General features: G+C 44.5%; 1 protein-coding gene across 1 annotated transcript in view; it reads left to right on the top strand.

The window, feature by feature from the left end:
- Positions 1-348: 348 nt before the first annotated feature.
- Positions 349-22,422, top strand: part of MRTFB (myocardin related transcription factor B) — a 266,743-nt gene continuing 244,669 nt past the window's right edge. Inside the window, exon 1 of the mRNA XM_075899337.1 lies at positions 349-643. The gene's annotated coding sequence lies outside the window, so the exon portion shown is untranslated. The remainder of the gene's footprint in view (positions 644-22,422) is intronic.

The raw sequence follows: 22,422 nt of genomic DNA, 5'->3' as shown, positions 1-22,422 counted from the left end.
ACAGGAGTCCAGTAATTCTGTCAGTAGTCCCTGATAGTAGATGCTGAAATGTCACAGACACATGAGTGCTGACTCATATCCAGCAGGATATTTCACTTCCCTCTATTACCAACCCTCAGTTGTGAATTTTGGTAAAGTAAAACAACAGTACATACTAAAACACGTGATGTGCTGTGCTGTGTAACTTGAGCCTGTGCAATTTTCAGAATCTAATGACCCCTGATAAAGTAAGCTAAGCCCATCCCCATTTTATATATAGAAACTGTTTAATTTGTGGACTGCACCAAGAATAAATAATGAGGTAATTCTGAAGATGATCCCAGAACAGTCAGACTGTTCCTGCAAATAAGAGCCATGTTTTCCTCTGTTTTTAGAAGTAGTTTTGTCCAATGTTGAGCAGTCTTTTGTCTGAATGTAAGTTTAGGAATAGTATAGTATTTCAAGGAAAAAGCATGAGGGACAGCATTGTACATATACGGGTCCTCCTGAATGCTTTGCTTATTGAATGTAAAACTTGGTAATATTGAAACTAAGGCCAGATTCATATAGAACAAGAAGCTCCTTCCATACAGAAGAGAAATAAATACTTTCTTTCAGATGGTCTCAATCAATTAGTGGAGACTGCAATCAGATTTTTCTCAAGGTACTGTATGTATGTTGTTTTATGTGACTACAGTTAGAACTGGAGGTTTTTTTAATTCGAAATCTGATAAGCCATGTCATTATTTACATAGTAAGACTGACAAAAATATTTATTTGGGTACAGTTGACTACTTTTTTGTCACTTAGAATTATTCTGTTTACTTTTCATTGACTGCAATAGCCCATTTGAGGCTTTCCCTCCTAACTTTGCTCAATTGTATTTTTCATCTAATGCATCAGACATTTATATGGTTCCCTTTATGTTTGTCTTGGTCTGTATAAACAGAATAGATAATGTCATCAGAATTATGCATTGCTTAGGGAGATTTATTAGATAACTACTCTGCAGAGCAGTATGGGGTATTTCACTCAAATCCTGTGGTGGTGTTGGTTTTTTCATTATTATTGCCTGATTGGGAGTTGTCTAATATCTTGATATTGAAAGAAGTTAATTTAAAGAGACTAGATAATGGTACTTTGCAGTGATTGGGATAAAATCTCCTCTCAATGGCACCCATCTAATTTAAACAAACTACCCAGGTGTTACTGAAAGCAGAATTTGACTTTCAATATGTTTTGCGAACATTAACTAATCCTGATGATGGCATATGAGGGTGCGAGTAATATACTCATTTTACATACAGGGAAATTAAAGCAGAGGTATTCAGAGCCTGAATCTGCAACTGGTACAGTGAATATTCCCTGCTCAAATGAATAGCCATGCTTGGAGGTTACTTAGGGACCAGTTTTGCCATGGTTTGCCTAACACCGTGTGTTAGTAACCAAGCTTATCAAGCATTGGAACTCAGGAAAACATGGCTTCTAATCCTTTGCTGAAGCTACTGGTCAATAACATACTATCAAGCCAAAAGGGAAACAGGAAGTAGCTGTGCTCTATTCCACATTGATTAGGCCTCAACTGGAGTACTGTGTCCAGTTCTGGGCACCACATTTCACAAAAGATGTGCACAAATTGGAAGAAGTCCAGAGAAGAGCAACAAAAATGATTAAAGATCTAGAAAACATGACCTATGAAGGGAGTTTGAAAGAAATTGACTTGTTTAGTCTAGAAAAGAGAAGACTAAGGGGAAGATAGTGAGTTTTCAAGTATCGAGGAGAGAGGAAAAATTATTCTCTTTCAACATCTGAGGATAGGACAAGAAGCAATGGGCTTAAATGGCAGCAAGGGAGGTTTAGGTTGGACATTAGGAAAAGCTTCCTAACTGTCAGGGTGGTTAAGCATGGGAGTAAATTGCCTAGGGAGGTTGTGGAACCTCCATCATTGTAGATTTTTAAGAGCAGGCTAGACAAACAACTGTCAGAGATAGTCTAGATCAGTGGTTCTCAAACTGGGTTTGTCCATGGATACCTTACAAATAGGCCACCGCTCGAGCTCAGTCGCCCCTCCTTCCACCTACCGCAGGAAGCCAGCACTGGTGCTCCAGCCACACTCCCTCCCCCCCACAACAAGGTTGGGGAAACAGCTGTGCATAGATGTGCTGCCTAGAGGCTTTCCCTGCTGTTCCCATTGGCTGGATTCCAGCCAATAGGAGCAGGAGGAGGCTGTGCCTGGGACATGGTGCTGGGAACCGTGTGTCCCTCCCCCTTCCTGTCATGCATCCACCCTTGCTCCTACCCTCTCTCACTAGCCAGACACCCTATTCCCAGCCTGCTCCTTCACCCAGACCTTGCACCCTCACCCCCTCTGCCCAGATCCTGCACCTTGATCCCAATCCCACTCAGACAGCCCTGTCCCGCACATTGAAACTCTCATTTTTGGCCCCACCCCAGAACCTAGGAGGGTTCACAAAATTCACTAACTCTGGAACCCCAGAAGAGTTAATCCGGCCTATGGGAGGCCCTGAATGCCAGTCCTCCTTGTCTTTCCCTCCCCCATAGGGCTGGAGAGCCCAGGGAGTGATGTGTGTCAGTTGGGGGGAGCCACATCATTGAGAACTGGGGGCAGGGTTGGAGGGGATTTTTATGCTTTTCACTTTTGTGGTCCGCGACTGATTTTTCTGTGATTCAGAAAATAGGTTCCCCACCCTGACCCAAAAATAGGTTCCCCACCCTGGCCATAAATAAAGAGAACATTGAAATCTTTTGTGTTGGACATAAATGTAATATTTTATTAGTTCACCAAGTTTCATTTTCAATAAACATGAGAAAGTTAAAGCCCTTAATCTGTTTAATAATTTTGATAAATATTTCCTTTCTTACTGGTTAAATAAACCCAGTCTTCCTAGCTGTAACACTAGCAAAATGGTTCAGGCATAATTATATAATTAACAGTGAGTTTTCATTAGCAGCTGGTGGTCTGCAGAAAGATTTGCATTGAGCCGGGTAAGCCATGGGCCAAAAGCTTTGAGAACCATTGCTCTTTTGTAGGGGTGGGCAAGATACCTCTTGTGCAGGGGCGGATGAGAGTTTTGCGGGACCCAGGGCAGCACAATTTCACATGGCCCCCCTTTGAAGATAAAATAGAAAAAAGGCATCAAATGCACAAATTGAAAGCTATTTTCATATTAAATGTGAATTGAGTAAATTTGATGGAAACTTAATTTAGTTGGATAATTTTTATTTTTGTTATATTGTAAGTCATTCTTAAACAAAATTCTGCATTAATAATTTAAAATTTTCATTTGTATTTAAGTTTCCTTCCCCTCCTGCCTCACTCTCTCTTTCTCTTCTCCTTAGTCCTCCCTCTCCTGCCTCTCACTCGCAGAGCCCAAACAGCCGCTTGTGCTGCTTGCTCCTACGCAGCGGCCCGGCTGAGCGGCGCAGAACTCAGCTGAGCGCCACAGCAGGAGGCAAAGGGGGGCAGGGCAGTGATGTTCACGGCCAGGGGATGGGACCTGGAGCCTCTGTCATGGCCTTCGCCTCCCGCTGTGGTGTTCTGCTGAGTTCTGCGCCGCTCAGCCGGGCTACCACGTGGGAGCAAGCGGCTGTTTGGGCCCTGTGCGGCGACTTGGCGTGGGGCCTATTGCAGTGCGGGGCCCGGGGCAGCCATCCCGCTCGCCCTGCCCTATATCTGCCGCTGCTCTTGTGGGCTGGATCCAGTCTGCTAAGCCACTGGATCCAGCCCATTGACACTCTGCCAGGACCCTCAGGCATGCAGCCGCCGCTGATTTAAGTAGAGGGCTGCTCCATGTACCTCTTTGCTCTGGAGGGAGGGAGAGGGTTCATGTGATCTGCCCGCCCCCGCCCAATCCTCAGCTCCTATTGACCAGAAACAACCAGACAATATGAGCTGAGAGATTGGCCTGGAGGACAGGGGCAGCGCAAGCCTCTCCCCTTCCTGGAGCTGAGAGCCACATAGAGGGAGCAGCCTACATTTTTAGCAATCTGGGGCTGCAGCAGGCAGGGAGCCCAGCCTTCTTTGGAGGTGCTGCAGGGCTGTTGGCTGGGAGACCCTTAGGTAAGCACCTCCTAGCCAGAGCCTGCCTCTGGCACCCCTACCTCTCCCACACCACAACTCCCTCCCCCAGGTTACCATCCAAACCCTTTGCACCAGGTCACAACTCCCTCCCAGGCTCTGGACCCTCTCCTGCACCCCTCCCCCAGGCCAGAATCCTCTCCTGCACCCAGACCCCTTTCCAGAGTCTGCATCCAAATCTCCTTCCCCAGGGGACTGGCAGGGGGCAGGAGATTTGGATGCAGGCTCTAGAAAGCGGTCTGAGTGCAGGAGAGGATTCTGGCAGGGGGGAGGAAGAGGGATAGCTCAGTGGTTTGAGCATTGGTCTGCTAAACCCAGGGTTGTGAGTTCAACCCTTGAGGAGGCTACTTATGGATCTGCGGTAAACTTGTCAGGGACAGTACTTGGTCCTGCTGTGTAGGCAGGGGACTAGACCTGATGACCTCTCAAGGTCCCTTCCAGTTCTATGAGATAAAATATATGGAGATATACCTATATATATATATATATATAAATGATAATATATCACAATCCTCTCCTTCAACCAAACTCCCTTTCAGACCTCACACCATCTCTCCTGCACCCCAGTCTCTTACCCTTCTGCACCATCCCAAACCCTACACCTCATCCACAGAAAAGTGCAGTCCTTGACTACTTTCCAAAATCTTGGACTGCCCCCCCCAACCAAAAATTATTGCCCATCTCTGGTCTATAGGTATCTGCATTGGGAATAAATCTACTATATCTCTGAGAGTGCATCTGTCATCGTCTTTGTTCAAGAACTCCTCCTAAGTGGTAAGAGCTAGGACCACCACATTTGGTATACAGCTTCCACTTATAACTTAAATCCAATGAAGGGTTTGGTTGTGCCAGGAAAATGGGATGTGTTCAGAATGGGACTGCTTATCAGAAAACCATACAGAAAAAAAGACCGAATCACCAGGCAGCTGAAAGGGGTTAGCTGAGGGTGAAAACCCCCATGCAGGACTGTCCCAGCCCTGAGCCTTCCACTCCCACCCCAAGTGCCCTTTAAAAAGGGTGGGGGACTGAAGCTTCCCCCCGCCCTTCCCTGATTGATACAGAAACATTGCTGACAGTTCTCCTTTATCAGGGAGCAAGAGGAAAGTGCACAGATTGCTGCATTCCTCACTCTGGTTGTGGGGCACAGGGGGCAGACAAACCTGGAGCTGCCATTGCCAGGAGACATGCACTCCTCCACCAGCTGTGCCCTCTGGAGGTGCATGGTCATAGACAGACACTTCTCACCTAGCCCCAAGCTGCTGCAGTAAGAGGGTGCTGGGGTATTCCTCTGTTCCCAGGGTAGCCTGAACACTGAAGCCTGCATTCCCAACCCCAGCCCAGAGCAATGATTTAAATGAAGAAAAAAAATTAATCGAGTTAAGGACCCAAGCAACACCAGGTAAATCTTCTAGTATTTAATAATGGGCTCTTCGCGCTAGCAGAGAAAGGTTTAACATGATCTACTGACAAATTCAGACTGGAAATAAGACATAAATTTTAAGTCAGAGTAATTAACGTTTGGAACAATATAGCATTGGCATGGACAAGGCTGCGAGTTTGTCATGGAAATCATGGATTCAATGACTTTCAGGGACCTCTGTGACTTCTGCTGCAGGCTTTGTGGCTGACCTTGGGGGCCACTTGAGAAGCTCAGGCAGCCCGTGGGTCAGCTGCACCAGCCACTACTAGGGCAGTCTCAGGCCACTGTGCTACCTTCCACCAGAGGTAGTAGGAGATTGGGTGTGGGAAGAGGCTCAGGGCTGGTATTGGGAAGCAAGAAGAGGTAAGGTTCTGGGCAGCGCTTGCCTCAGGGGGCTCTCCAGAAATGGTGACATATTCTTCCACACGACAGCTCCAATTGCTGTGGTTCCTGGCCAAAAGGAGCTATAGCGCTGGGCACTCTGGGCAGAGGCAACATGTGAAGCCATCTGGCCACGCCTCCGCTTAGGAGCTGAGGAAGGGGAATGTGACTGCTTCTGGGAAGCTGCAAGAAGCCAGGCAGACAGTTTGCCAGTCCTCCCAACCCACCCTCCTGGCAGCACTACTCAATGAGCCATGTGCTAGAACCTTGGCTGCTCCCCTCCCGAGCATACTGTGGCAATTCTAGCCCCCCCCCCCCCCCCCCCGTTCTCCAAGATTTAGTTAGGAATATATAGTATGTCATGGACCATGAATTTTTGTTTACTGCCTGTGACTTGTCCACGACTTCTACTAAAAATACCTATAACACAAATGTAGCCTTAGTCATGGAGAATTCTCTGTAACTGGTCATTTTAAAATCAAGATTGTATGCTTTTTAATAGGTGTGCTCTAGGAGTTATTTTCGGGAAGCTTTATAGTGTGTGTTATACAGGAGGTCAAACTAGATTCTCTTTTGGCCCCACAGTTGAAGCCTTTAAGGAGTGTGGAGCTTTGGTTATAAAAGCCCTTATTTTATTATCCCTTCGTGATGAGTAGTACTTTTGCTGTAAATAGAACTGCAGATTTCAGCTGGATCTCTCGGAACGAAGGGACTACTGAATGTGAGAATGAGTAGCCACAGGGGTTGAGTCCATGGGTGCTCGGGAGCTGCCTGTGGGGCAGGGCGCCAATCAGTGTGGGAGGCATTGAAGGGAGGGAGGTGAATAAAAGTCAGTACCTGTGGTGAGCAGTAGAATTGGGTCCAGAATGAATAAGCATTCCTTAGACAATCAGCAAGGTTCTGCAGGGAAGTTGCCAACTAAACACTTCATAGCAGAAGGTAGGAAAAAGAAAAGTGCTACCAGCAGCAATCTCCCACCCCTCATATACACTCATACTTCTAAAACCATTGTATACTATAGCAACATGACAGAAAAGTATAAATCCGCACTCCCTATATGTATCTGTATTTCTTTTGCTGCCTGTAACTAGTTAGTGTTTACATTTTTGTTACCTGGTGTATATGCTGCAAGTTACACAAGCCAAAAAGGTTTTTCTAAGGATACGTCTATACTTGCTCCCTAGTTCAAACTAGGGATGCAAATGTAGGCGACAGAAATCGCTAATGAAGTGGGGATTTAAATATCCCGCGCTTCATTAGCATGATCTCGCCGGCACGTTACTCCGCTCAACAGCTGTTTCAAAAGGGAAAATGCGAGCTGGGACGCGTTAGTTCGAACCAAACCCCTTGGTTCGAACTAACATTACTTCTCATTTTTTGACCACATTTCAGTCGCCTACATTTGTATCCCTAGTTCGAACTAGGGAGCAAATGTAGATGTACCCTAAGCTAACCAATTAGTAGAATGCTAACATGTAGATAGGTTACAGAACTCGTACTCTTCCAGAAGCTCTAAAGTGCAAAGTCCTTGCACGTTTTATTTGGCCTGACTGCTCAGAAAAAGGGACCCAAAAGAGCAGTTTGCTGTGCATGTTCACTCTTATAAGTGTGTCTGTCATCTATGCAGACCCCTGACTTATTACCTTCAGGTTGTACAAACTGTAGTTAAAAGTCACGCAAAGTATTAGATGCATCTTCACAGTGATACCATTTTTAAGACAGATACAGTTTTGGACCTGACAGCCATGATGTATGAAGCTTTCTAAATTAATCTTTTACAGGAGTGGGTGGCTGAACTTGTGTCTTGCAAAGTGCAGGAAGTCAAGCTGATCATGATGGTCCCTTTTGGCCTTAAAGTCTTTGAGAATCCACCCACACAGTGGAAATGAAGGGCAAGTTTTTTAAACATTGTGGTTAATTTAGGTTTTATTTTAATCTAAAAGAACATTTCATAAACCAATTCTGTGAAGACAAATTAATTATCTTGCAAAGAGTAGATAGTCTGGTTGTTTACCTTTTATCATGTTGATATTTTTCATCAAGAGTAACTTTTGCCAACTAAATTAGACATTAGATAGTTCTCTACTTGTCCCTTCAGCTAAATTTATTGATGTTTTTTTCTGGCTAGGATCTAATATATACATTTAATCCTGATTTTAGTTTGAATTAAACCTAACTTCATTGTATGTTGGTAGAGCTGGTTGGCTTGTGGAATAAAATGTGATTGTTTTCTTTTACAAATATTTTTGGAAAGATAACTGTAATGGCCTTGAAGGAGAATCTATCTTTAGACATTATTTACATTAGTCATACAGTGAATATGGACTTGTTTCTCTGGGCAGAATTTCAAACTTCTGTAGATATTGTCTCAGTGTTACTAATTGTGAATGTAATTTAAGTTTCCATTGGAGCACAGTAGTTTGGTGTTTTATGTCTCTGAAATGCAAGTACTAGAAGTATGCCTTATCCCGCAAAACTGCATGGGTTATAAGAACTTTAATTGGATACATAAATTTAGGACTATCCCTTTATAAAACAAATAATTCTCAGGGAAATCCTCTAGGTTAGGTTGTAGAAAATCCCAGTGTGGGAATGACAGATTGCCACTGAGACACTATCATCTTTAGAACAATACACATATACAAGGTTTAACAAGATGACAAGTTCTATTTCATATTTTAGTCTTGATGATTGAAGATATATTTTATCAGAAATAATTATGACCATTGGAAATTCTTTAGAAAACCTATTCAGAAATTGCGTTGTGCTGGGGATGTAATACAATAATACTTTGGAGTTCTATAGCATCTTCCATCTAAAAAATCTCAGTACTTTACACACACAAATGAAATAAATCTCAGATATCCCTGTATTATTTTTCCTTTCTCACAGATGGTAATCTGAAGAACTGAGAGGTAAAGTGGTGACAAACCAAGGTCCATGCCTAAGGTGACAGGCCAAGACAATGAGAAAGATCCTAGATAATGACTTCTGGTTTTGTATCTTAATCAGAAACCCATCTTTCCTGTTCCTGCATCTGACTCCTTACTTTGAGGTGCAATGCTTTATTAATCTTAGTTTTACTAGGGCTCTAATACTTCATCAAAATCCATCAACACAAACCTATGTTTCTTCTTCCAATTAGGTGGGTGTGTGCACCGCGTGCATGCAGGGTTATCCCTGAGAGTTTTGGTGCCCTACACAGCCTGGCCAACTGCACCCCACAGAGGATGTGGCCCCGTTCCTGGGGATGAGGGTAGTCAGGGCTACAGGGTCAGGAGCAGGGCAGGGAGGCAGCAGGGGTCAGGTCCCCTGTTCTCACCAACAGCAGCAGGAAGTGGAGCAACCCAACTACCAGCCACATTGCTGGGACGGGGGCTTGTGGGAAGCAATGGAACCACCATCCGTACTCACCAGCAGTGGTGGGGAAATAGAGCTGGGGCTGGGTGGCTCAACTTCCTGCTGCTACTCATGAGTGTAGGGGTGGACCTGACCCTTGCTGCTGGCACCAGGCTCCCTGCCAGTCTCCCAGGTCATGTCACTCAGGGGAGGGGGGTTGGGGAGAGTCCAGAGCAGGGGCAGGAAGAGATGGAGTGGGGCTGGAACAGGGGCAAGGCTCAAGGGAAGGAGTTGTGTGTGGGTGAGATGGAGCAAGAGCAGGGGCAGAGTGAAGGGGACCTGGTGCTGGGCATCTCAGTCCTGAGCACTCCTCTGGTGGTTTCCGAAGTGGCACCAAGAAAGGATTTGGCACCGCAACATCGGCATCACCGCTCTCCAGCACTATTCTCATTCCCCTGCTATGTGCACCAGACACACAAAGGGGGTTCTGCCGGCACTGGTTACCATCCTGCCTGTGTCTTCAGCTAAGGACAGTAAGGATGAAGGGCCCTTGGGCATGAGACCATCAAGCCTCGCAGCATTAGCCACACAGGCTCAGGACTCTCCAGGAAGCCCCATCCTGCTGGGTTCTACGAGACTACAGGTGAAGGAAGTGGCAGTGCTGTTCACCCTTCATACTTTTGAGGCCATCAGGGACCTTATTGAAATGATGATGCAGAAGTCTCCCACCGACAGAGACAAGCCACCACTTCACCACTGCCAGGCACTGTCCAGACTTCTGGTTTACTTCTGGAAGTTCAGCAAACCATACAAGATGTCCAGTTTGATGGGACCGGGTTGTTGGCTGAACAAACTCACTCCAGACTCCACAGCTTGAAGGAGTCTCACAACACTGTGTAGTCCCTGGGCATGCATACCCTGGCTATCCAGCAGAAGCCATTTAAGCAGCAGGCCACTCAACAGTGGTCGTATCCCTCCAGACCCTGGACAGGTCAAGGACAGTCTAAGTCTTCCTCGAGGTCTAAACAGCTTTTTTTAAGCTGTGCACAAGGATGGAATTCCAGCCAATTCCCCAGATCTTTCTCCTTCCTTCCTTAATTGTCTATCCCTCTTTTACTGTGCATCTCAGACTGTTGGGTACTTTGCATGATAGAAGTGGGATATTCTATCCAATTCTGCTCTTTCTCTTTCTCTTCCTCCTACCCTCCTTTCCTGTCTCTCTACAGTGACCCTTCTCACAAGCAACTCCTGATACTCCTTACATTAGGAGCAGTTGAGGAGGTTCCTCAGGGGTAGGGGATTTTACTCCCCAATATTTCCTCATCTCCACAGCCAAGGGACATTTGACCCATTCTAGATTTGTGCAAGCTCAACAAGTTTGTGGTCAACCTGAAATTCCATATGGTCTCCCTCATCCCCTGATTAGATCCAAGGGACTGGTACGCTGCCCTCAACATGAAGGACATTTACTGACCATCAGTTCAGTCCAGTCCAGTCCACAAGCAATATCTTCAGTTCATGGTGAACAACATATGCTCTCAGTTCATAGCCCTTCCATTTGGGCTGCCTATTGCACCTCACATCTTCACCAAGTGCATGGCAGTTGTAACAGCCTTCCTCCGCCATTACCAGGTATAGGTCTATCCTTACCTGCATTATTGGCTTCTCAGAGGTTGTTCTGACTAGCAAATAGAAGCACAGATTCACTTGGTTGGGACTATGTTTGCCCAGGTGGGCCTCACGCTCAGTGACAGCAAGTCTGGCTTCCTTCCAACTCAAATAATAGAGAGATTTATTGGAGAGATCCTGGGTGCGATTCAAGAAAGAGTGTTCTTGCCTGAACCACAATCTGTGGCAATATTACAAAGGATTATAGTCCTGACCACGTTCCCCACTGCCATAGCATGGCAATGTTTCAGAATCTCAGGACACATGGTTGCCTGTACGTATGTGGACCCTCATGCCAGACTGACTCAGTCCCATGCAAGCGTGGTTCACTTCAGTGTACCATCTGAGTTGCAACAGCTAGACATGAACGTGACAATTCCTCAACATGTCTGCAAATCATTTCAGAGGTGGCTAGACTTGCAGCTAGTATAAGGAGGAGTACCCTTCCACAGCCCTCAACCCACTCTAACCCTGGACACAGATGGGACCCCTATGGGTTGACAAGCATACCTTGGCAATCTGATGATTCAGGACTTATGGGAAGCATAGATGTCCCTTCACATCAATGTCAGGGAACTCGGGGCAGTTCCGCTTGTGTTCCAGGCATTTCTACCTCACCTCCAGGGGCATTGAGTGGTGGTGATGACAGACAATCTGACCACCATGTTTTATATCAACAAACAAGGTGGAGCATGCTTATCACCCTCTCTGTCAGGAAGCCCTCCAACTCTGGGAGTTTTGCATAGCCCATGCTATTCTCTTGGAGGCCTGAACCTTCTGGGGTTCAGAACCAGCTGGTTGTTTGGCTGAGCATATGTATCTTCACCCACAAAAAGTCACTACACCCAGACATCTTCCACATGATCTTTCAGTAGTGGAGGTTTCCCCCAGATTAACTTGTTCACCACATGGACCATCAGTAAAGGTCTGGTGTGTTGTACCTTGAACCACAGCTCATATTTGATCACAGATGCATTCATGCTCTCATGGGCCTGTTATGCACTGTCCCACTATTCCCTCTGATACACAAAGTGCTCCTCAAGATCCACAGGGACAGAGTGGACATAATGCTGGTGGCTCTCATTTAGGCCCACCAGCGCTAGTACATTGTCCTTCTGGACCTATCAATCCAGCAGCCAGTGCAGCTGCTGCTTCCCCTGACCCCATCACAGGATCATGGTCAGCTCCATTGCCTGGGCCTACAGTCCTTCCACCTCATGATCTGCAGGCTTTGTGGTAAAATCTGGTAGAGCACCCCTGCTTAGAGCAACGTACATGCTCCTCACAGCTGAACACCCTCACTGGGATCACATGCACTAGGATGTGCTGAACACCCTCACTAGGATTTCCTGGTGAAATGGAAAAGATTTGTTTGCTAGTTCTCTCAGTAGAATCACTCCAGGTAGAACCATTCCAGGCTTCCATTTCATGTGTTTGAAAAACAACAGGGACTTTTGAAATCATCACTCAAAGTCCGCCTGCTGGCCATTTTGGCTTTCCGCCCTGGTGAGTCCAGTTGTTCAGTATTCGCCAGCTCCACCATCTGGTGCTTCCTGAAAGGCCTGGAAAGACTTCATCACCATTCAGACAAACCACCCTGACATGGGATCTTACCCTGGTCCTCTTCCACCTTATGGCCCCCCATTTGAACCTCTGAAAACATGCTCACTTCTTTATTTGTCATTGGAAGTGGCCTTTCTGGTGGCTATCACCTCAACTCAACAAGTATCAGAGTTATGGGCCTTGACATCAGAGCCACCTTATACCATCTTCCATAAAGACAAAATTCAACTTAGACCCCACCCGGCCTTCCTCCCTAAAGTGGTCTCACTTTCATACGAGTCAGGACATCTTCCTACCTATCTTTTATCCAAAGCCTCAGAACAGCCTGGGTGAACAGAGGCTACATTCCCTGGACATCAGAAGAGCACTGGCCTTGTACGTTTAGCACACAAAGCCATTCAGAAATGCAGCTATTCGTTGCAGTAGCAGATAGAATGAAGGGGCTTTTAGTGCCTTCACAACGCATTTCATCTTGGATTATGTATTCTATATATGTTACAATCTAACCAAAGTTCCACCATCTAACATTACACTCCATAAGGGCCCATGCCTCTTCGTCTGAGTTTCTGGTTCAGGTCCCATTTCAGGAGCTCTGTAGAGGAGCAACTTGTTCTTCTGTGTGCAGTTTTACATTGAATTATGCCACCATTCATCAAGCCAGAGATAATGCAGTTTTTGGCAAGATGGTGCTTCAGTCATCAATTCTTTGACTCTGACCTCACCTCCTAGGTGAAGCTTGGGAATTACCTAACTGGAAGTGATATGAATGAACATATGAAGAAGAAAAATCGGATACTCACCTTCTCATAACGGTTGTCTTTGAGATGTGTTGCTCATATCTGTTCCACTCCCACCCACTTTCCCATCTGTCAGAGTTGCCAGCAAGAAAGGACTGAAGGTAGGTCTGGTCAAGAGGGCCATAGAGAGAGCAACATACAAGCACCTCGCCAGAGGGCTCCACAGCCATCCCGATGGGTAGCTGCTTGGGAAAATCTTCTGATAGGTTTTGGGCAAGCTGTGTGCATGGCTAATGGGAATAGATATGAGCAATGCATCTTTAAAATACAACAGTTACAAGAAAAAAGTAACCATTTTGTCCTTATGAAGCTCCATTCAGATCAATGGGACTCTGTAGAGGTATGAGCAGGCAGATCCCAAAGCAAGTCAAAATATGTCTATTCTGACCCAGTCTTTAGCTAACATGTCCATTGACTACAATGGATGATTTGTTTGAATAAAGATTGTCTTAAAACTGGGTAAGGGCATAAAGAATCAACCGAGAGAGAGAGAGAGAATGCAATCATCTCATCAAGATTGAAGTCTTATTTGATTACAAAAACTTCCAGAGCTGACACAGGGATTCTAATGTGTAATGCTTAACTTTCAGATAGGTGGGCATTATCAGGACATGGAAACCTTTAATTTGGATGCTCAGCGCAGCAATTAGGTACATAATTCATTATTGTTAAATTTATATACAATATGAAGAATCTGGATATCTTATGAACAGGGTTTAAAAGTAGACTGAAAAAAAGAGTGGGAGGGTAGGAATAGAGGATTGGTGGGAGGAAAGCTGCTTAGGTAAGACAGGAAGAAGTAGGCAAGCTGTGCCTCTTCATTCAGCAGAGGAGGACTGTGCCTCCCACCACCTATGCTCAGTTGTCACTTTATCCTTTCCCTGTAAGGTGTGAATATTTGAAAGGTGGGCCTGGAATGCTAGCGTATTGTGAATGTAGGTGGTTACCTCTACTACTGGATGTCCAAAGGTTTCAGCCTCCACTGTCATCATTAATCTGATGGAATGACCAAAATTGCATTGTCATCTACTTTCTCAGAAACTGATTAAAACAGAGACCTAAAGAAAGGTGAGTTGATTGAGGTTAAATCTAGACAAAACAGGTGATTCTTGGAAGAATATTTGATAGGAAATTAGGTAGAGTTGTGTCTGCTTTGAGGGATTGCAGATTATTTAAGTTATGAAGAGAAATAGGTGACTGAGGGATTACTTCGATGGGAATTTTGCTTATTTAGCAAGCATGTGCAAAGTCCCTGTTTCCCTGCATGCAGGAGGAATCAAAATGTGGTAGATAGTGTCCTTGTTAACAAGTCCAAGCCTTTTTCAGCTGGCACCTTAACCCCAAATCATTCTTTCAGGCTGCATCTGTTTGACTTTCTTTCTGCTTCTCATTAACACCCACACCCTCTTATCCCCAAAAGACCCAGCTAAGCCTCTGCCCGCATAGTTCAAAGTCTCAGTAGTCTTGGATGTGCCTTTATTTTGGCTGGAGATGTAGGCTGGTCTTTGTGAGGTAGGCCACTTAGTACTTTCACCTAATTTCAACAGCTTCCTGACGTTGATCTTGATTGTAACCTATTGGTTATGATTGACTGACAGCAACAAGATGTAAACCACCCAGGCCTACTGATGGCAGTGGTCAAAGGGGGCAACTGCCCCAAGGCCTGGCAATGCAAAAGGGCCTGGAGTTTCTGCGGCTATTGCTGCTATTAAGGTAGCAACAGCGGCCAGAGCTGTTTAAATCTCTGCTGGAGTGCCAGGTCATATGCTCCAGACGGCACTGAGGGCTACCTAGGTGAGGTGTGACACACTCCACGTGGGCTTTCTAGCTTCAGCCCCACTCCCACCCATTCCACCTCAGGCCCTGCCATTCTGCCCAAGGTCCCAGCCCTTCCAGAAGCACAGAGCAGGCCCCTCCCTGCCTTGTCTAAGGGCCCAGTGAGGCTGGTTGGCCCCACTGAAACCACCCACTGGCAACCTATCATCAGCTAAGGTGCTTTTATACATTCATGGACAGCAGATATCAAAGCCAGGGAAAGGCAATGGGTTTCCAAAAAGCCAGACTTGGGCCACAGATATAAGAGGAAGAGGAGGCGTTCCCTGGGTCTTAGCGCTCAACTTCTCCCCTTATTCTGACAGTTCCTGAAAGCTCCCACAGCAAGCTGTTGCAGACTGGTGAATCTTCCCCCAGAGTGGATCTATTAATTGCAAAGTAAAAAGCCTTCCAGTTTTCCAGATTTATTAGCATAACATTGAACCCATGAAAGAGCCATTAAGTGATAATGAAACCATTTAACAGGCAGAAAGCAGGGCCGGCCCACAACATTTTGGCACTTGAGGTGGGGAGCTCAAATGATGCCCCCATGGCCCCTCACTTGGGCCAAAACTTTGAAAGGTATCAATTCTCTGGGTCCTAGTGGCGCCCCGCCCCCCGGTCTGGCACCTGAAGCGGCCACCTCAGTTCACCTCATGGTAAGGCCAGCCCTGGCAGAAAGTTACAGTGCTATAAAGTCCCAGTGTAGACTTAGCCTCTGTTTCTGAATTTACTGACAAAGTCAGTTGTGCATTACTATGTCTACAGGAACTTAAAATTTGCTTTAAACATTTCATTAGTTTGTTCCTGAAGATTATAAAATGACATCTCTAAAAAATCCTTGCATAGATTTTTAGATGTGCAATCTTGAGTATTCTGGTTTAGACTTAAATGCTTGGCTCTTCAGACATAATTTTTAAAATTAATTCTTCAAAAGACCACCCTTATCTAAAAATCAGTTTTATTTACTATGTACAAAAATTTGCTTCTGAAGTCTTCCTCTCCTTTCTATCCATTCCTATTCTTCTTTCATCCCTCTGTTGAAAATAGCCCTTAAAGGGACAACATTCCCTTTCTTCCAGATAGCAGGGCAAATAAGTTTCCCTTTCTTTACTTCTGACTATTTGATGAACTATTTTTAAGAGAACTCTCCACCAAAATCTGTCCTTTAATAAGATATAAAATCCTTTATAATGCCTAAAATCTTTGAAAGCATATTTTTAAAATAAACATATGGTGAAATTTCATAAACATGTCAATGATTATGGAGATCACAAAATGAATTAGTGTTCCCTTTTTCTAAAAGCAATGAACTTTGTTATGAACATGCTAAAACACTCTGATTAATTTAAAATAATGATTTTGTTAAAGAGTGTTAAATATGTAGTAATCTGCAATGATTACTTTATGAAGGCTTAACAGTACATTTAAAAATACTGATTAAGAAAATGTAAAACAGAGAAGACTTTCATCAAGTATTCCATAATATTTAATGTGGTATTCAGCAGGACAGCTAATTTGCCCTTCTGACAAAGTGTTTGAAAGTAAATTTCTGACAAACTTCAGGGTATATCAAAAATCTGTGACTGACATTTTTTATTCCCAAATTTAGTGCTTTTATGTTCTTCATGTCCAGACTTCACAATCTGGCATGCAGTGGACAGATGCTCCATTTAGACAGAAATTTCTTTAGAAAGAAATTTTAGAAGAGTGCTTTTTTCCAAATGTCATTTGCTACGTTTTGGTTCAGGGATTTGGCTGGAAGGGGTGAGCAGAAAGGGGGAGGGAAGAGAAGAAGGAGAGTGGAGAGGCAGCAGGGCTTGGGCAGAGCAGGGGTGGAGTTTGTGTAGGACAGCAGGCTGGGGAGCTTCACCTACTGCTCGTGCTACCAGGCCCCAACCTCCCACCCCTCTTCTGTGTGACTCCCTCTAGTCTTCTAAGGGTGCCCGGGCTGTCACCAGGGGTGGTGCCTGCCTTCCCTGTGCTCCAATACAATGCACCACCTGCCCTTCCTTCCCCCTCTTCTGAGGCTGCCACCCTCTGCCTCCTGTGCTCTGGAGCCAGGGAGTCTGGGCTCATGCACCACCCTTCCCACCACTGTGCTGCAGGCAGCACACCACCTTCCCCTCAATGTGCCCTAGGGCTGCACGCCACCTTCTCCACCATGCTCCCTGGCCATGTTCTGCCCATCCTTCCCTCCTGTGCTCTGAGGCTGAGGCCATCTGCCCCTCCCCATGTTCTGGGGCCAGGAAGTCTGTGCCCATCCTCCAGAGCCAGGAAGTCTAGGGCCATGTGCCACCTGGTCTGGGGAAAACTGTGGTTCTGTCTCTACAGTTTCCTTCCATGGTCATTTGATCAGAGTCTTTGTTTACTGACATGCAGGTGACAGTGAAAGAAACAGCTGTTCAGCTAGCCATTAGCCGTGAGGTAGTTTTGGTTATGAGAGGGCATCATATGTACAAGGGTTATTTGGGATGGTGATCTGAGTTTTCCTCCCCATTGCAGTTGCTAAATTGAGCTAAATTGAGGAGTCTCTGTGGGTGCAGCTAGGTATAATCAGTAAGTTATGAATTCACTAATATTCATTTTAAAGATGTGAGGCTTGAAACATTTGTGCATTAATTAAAATATAAAAGAGTTAAGAATACCCTTAAAGACTTTCAATATGAAGAGAGATGAATAAAACCGAGACTTCGCAGCTTGGAAAATAGATGATCAAAGAGGGATATGATAGAGGTTTATAAAATCATGACTGGTGTGGAGAAAGTAAATAAGGAAAAATTATTTACTTATAACATAAGAACTAGGGATCACCAAATTAAATTAACAGGCAGAGGATTTAAAACAAAAGGAAGTACCCATAAAATAGTTTATAACCCGCGGATTATACATGTTTTTACAACCCTTCCTCCCCCCAGGGTATACATGTGCGCGGGGTATACAAGCTTATTTTTACTCACAAGCCTGCTCTGTGCTCTCCATTCTCCCGCCCGGAGGAGGGTGGGTTCCGCCTGGCTACCGCTGTGCGCAGCTTGGGGGCAAGTGCGGCTCCCCTCCTGCAGGCCAGCCAGTGCGCCTGCACTGTGCTCTCTGTTCCCCCCGCTGGCAGCTGGTCTGTGCAATCACCGTGAATTAGCGTATAGAACCCACAGGTTATACTTGTCTGCAGGTTATCTAAGACTTGTTCTACACAATCAGGAAAAGCCGCAGGTTATACACGAGTGCGGGTTATACTCGAGTGCAGGTTATATACGCTAATTTATGGTATTTCTTCACATAACATACAGTCAACCTGTGGAACTCTTTGCCAGAGGACATTGTGAAGGCCAAGATTATAATAGGGTTCAAAAAAGAACTAGATAAATTCATGAAGGTTAGGTCCATCAATGGCTACTAGCCAGGATGGGCAGAGATGGTGTTCATGGCTTCAGTTTGCCGGAAGATAGGAACGAGAATGTTCTGTTCATTCTCTCTGAAGCACCTGGCTTTGGCCACTGTCAGAAGATAGGACACTGAGTTACACAGACCTTTGATCTGACCCCAATATGGCCATACTTATGTTTTGACTGTTGAAACAGAAGATCGAAGAACAAAATTCAGTCACCTGCTTTCACTATATGGTCCTACCATGTCTGTCCCCTCAAGCAGTAGTACTGGAGTCACACAGACTTCTGTTCTGTGGGCATCCAGTCAGCAGTGAAAATTAAGCATTTTCTCTATCCTATTCTGTAGGCATTTTTCTCAATTAATTCATTGCTAGTCTAAATTCCAACTGATATTTATAAAAGGGGCAAAAGGAGAATATTGCCTTCTGCCACTAAGGGATAAATTATTTGTATATTGGCTTCAAGGGGAGCCCCACACATATAACCAACAGCAGGATTTAATCTTTAATGCCTTGTCTTCACTATTAGGACGAGGGTTTAACCAGGACTAGCTGGCACAATGCTGTACTCCAGTTGTCCTTGACTATACTGACTAGAGAGTTATATTTAGCATCCTGGTTAACGTGACTTTTCAAGCGCAAGTTCTAACATAATATTTTGTAGCAAAGATAAGACCTAAGTGTTGATTGTTCCTCTCCACAAATGAGTCCAGCTTGCTGAAATACTCAGAGGCGTCCCCTATATTCTGCCTTTCTCTTACTTATTTTTAGTAATGAAACATCAAAAATACACGATATCCTGTAGTATTTAGAATGATTACGGGCAGAGGATTAGAATATAAATTGAAGACACATATTGATAATACTCTTAATCCATCTCCTTGAGCCTGTACTTCTCACAAGTCAAACTGTAAGACTGAAGAATATTTTAACCATGGATTCTTTCATAGATCCCCATACTGCTATTCTTCTTTGTTAACATATCAGTAAATGCCTTTTCATTTGTTATGAGAGGTTTCTCCCCTTTTGTATAGCAGAGAGATGTTTGTTCCAAAGCAGCTGTTGTAGACTGAAGAGACACTCGGCTGATTAACAATTCATAGATAAAACAGAGGCTTTATAGAAAATGTTTTTATTCGTAGAGTAATTAGAACTTGAAAAAAATGTGGTTTTTTTCCATGAGAATGTTTTCCTCTGGCAGTATGAATGCGTTCTGTCATTCCTTTTTAGAATTATCTGGTATTAATTGACAACATGCGTAAGCATTTTAACTTTCTCAGCTTTGCATTTGACAAAAAAATAAAAAGAAACCCTGGCTCAAGGTCTTGCTTTGGATATAAACTTAGAGCTAAAACAATGTAATTATCTAATTTACACTTGTAATTTGTTTAAATGTGCTAAATTTACACTATAAAGCCAAAATTCACCACCCTAGAGAGAGACTCCACCCTATTTAAGACTAACTCCTAACCAGCATTGAGAAGTGCAGAGTGCCTTGAGCATTTTGTGCTGAGGTGAATTTACACATTCATGCAGATCACTGCTTCCTAAGCTGATTTGTGAAAATGAGTGTTATGACTAAGTATACACACTTAATACACACCTAGAAATGTGACTGACATTATTTACAGGTGTTTCAAAATCTAGGTTTACACAGACAGTATTTACAAATAATAAATTAGATGTCAGACAAATTTTTAATGATACTCTACACCAGGGGTGGGGAAAACGGCCTTCACGGGCTGGATCCAGCCTGCGGAGACCCTGCTGCGTCCCCGCCCCCAGGCCAAATAGGGCCTGGGGGCGGGAGAGCACACAGCCTCCTCCCGCCCTGCCAGGAACACATGGTATTTTGCTCGCAAGGGACGGGAGGGAGAGCAGAGGAGGGTTTGCATGTTCTCCAGGCCCTAACTGGCCTAGGAGCAGGGGAGTGAGGGAAGTATCCTTCCATGCCAGGGGCATGGGCACCTTGGGGGAATGTGGGGTGGGGACAAAGGCACTTCTTCACCCCCAGACAATGCACCCACAGACCAATCATTGTCTGGGGGTAGGTAATCCAGAAAAATCTTGGCCACACCCTTTCCGCTCAATGTCCCGCCCCTTTCTGTGTGGCCCGGGGCCACTTCAAAAATTTCCAAAGTGGCCCCCAGTAAAAAATGATTGCCCACCCGTACTCTACAAATACACAGACTCAAGCTAGGAGTAATTGAAGCCCAAATTTTTAGTATAATATAATTCTTGCCAAATGTCATATTCTGGGGATAATTTGTTGGTTTTCCTAAAACAAAGGTTTTCAATTTTGTATCTTTATAATATGTTAAGTAAAATCAAATTATTGAGCAAAAGCAATTTTGCCTTATTGTAGATGATTCTATGATTCTACGTGAAATCATAGAATCAAAGAGCTGGAAGAGACCTCAGGAGGTCATCAAGTCCAGCCCCATGCCCAAGGCAGGACCAATCCCAATTAAATCAACACAGCCAGGGCTTTGTCAAGCCAAAACTTAAAAACCTCTAGGGATGGAGATTCCACCACCTCCCTAGGGAACACATTCCAGTGTTTCACCACCCTCCTAGTGAAATAGTTTTTCCTAATATCCAACCTAGAACTCTCCCACTGTAACTTGAGACCATTGCTCCTTGTTCTGCCATTTGTCACTACTGTGAACAGCCTTTCTCCATCCTCTTTGGAGCCTCCCTTCAGGAAGTTAAAGGCTGCTATCAAATCCTCGCTCACTCTTCTCTTCTACAGACTAAACAAACCCAAATCCCTCAGTCTCTCCTCATCGGTTATGTGCTCCAGCCCACTAATCATTTTGGTTTCCCTGCACTGGATCCCCTCCAATGTGTGCACATCCTTTTCATAGTGGGGGTCTCAGAACTGGACACAATACTCTAGATGAGAAAGTAAATGAATTCTTTGCTTCAGTCTTCATGGCTGAGGATGTTAGGGAGATTCCCAAACCTGACGCGTTCTCTGTTGGTGACAAATCTGAGGATTTGTCACATATTGAAGTGTCATTAGAGAAGGTTTTGGAATTAATTGATACACTTAACAGCAACAAGTCACTGGGACCAGATGGCATTCACCCAAGAGTTCTGAAAGAACTCAAATGTGAAATTGAGGAACTATTAACTATGGTTTGTAACCTGTCCTTTAAATCAGCTTCTTTATCTAATGACTGGAAGTTAGCTAATGTAACACAAATATTTAAAAAGGGCTCTAGAGGCGATCCCAGCAATTACAGACCGGTAAGTCCAATGTAAGTACCGGGCAAATGAGTTGAAACAATAAAATTGTCAAACATAGAAGAACATAATTTGTTGGGCAAAAGTCAACATGGTTTCTGTAAAAGGAAATCATGTCTTACCAATCTATTAGAGTTATTTGAAGGGGTCAACAAACATTTGGACAAGAGGGATCCTGTAGATATAGTGTACTTAGATTTCCAGAAAGCCTTTGGCAAGGTCCCTCACCAAAGGCTCTTAAGTAAATAAAGTTGTCATGGGATAAGACAGAAGAGCCTTTCATGGACTGAGAACTGGTTAAAAGACAGAAAACAAAGGATAGGAATAAATGGTAAATTTTCAGAATGTAGAGGGGTAACTAAGGGTCAGTCCTAGGACCAATCCTATTCAACTTATTCATAAATGATCTGGAGAAAGGGGTAAACAGTGAGGAGGCAAAGTTTGCAGACACTACTAAACTGCTCGAAGTAGTTAAGACCAAAGCAGACTGGGAAGAACTTCAAAAAGATCTCACCAAACTAAGTTACTGCGCAACAAAATGGCAAATTAAATTTAATGTGGATAAATGTAAAGCAATGCACGTTGGAAAAAAAATAACCCCGACTATACATACAATATGATGGGGACTAATTTAGCTACAACTAATCAGGAAAGATCTGGGAGTCATCGTCAATAGTTCTCTGAAGATGTCCACGCAGTGTGCAGCGGCAGTCAAAAAAGCAAACAGGAT

This window comes from Pelodiscus sinensis, chromosome 16, assembly GCF_049634645.1.
Source record: "Pelodiscus sinensis isolate JC-2024 chromosome 16, ASM4963464v1, whole genome shotgun sequence".
In the NCBI taxonomy this organism is placed as follows: Eukaryota; Metazoa; Chordata; order Testudines; family Trionychidae; genus Pelodiscus; species Pelodiscus sinensis.
The sequence above is the reverse complement of the archived record's forward strand: the minus strand, read 5'-3'. Positions and strand labels throughout refer to the sequence as shown.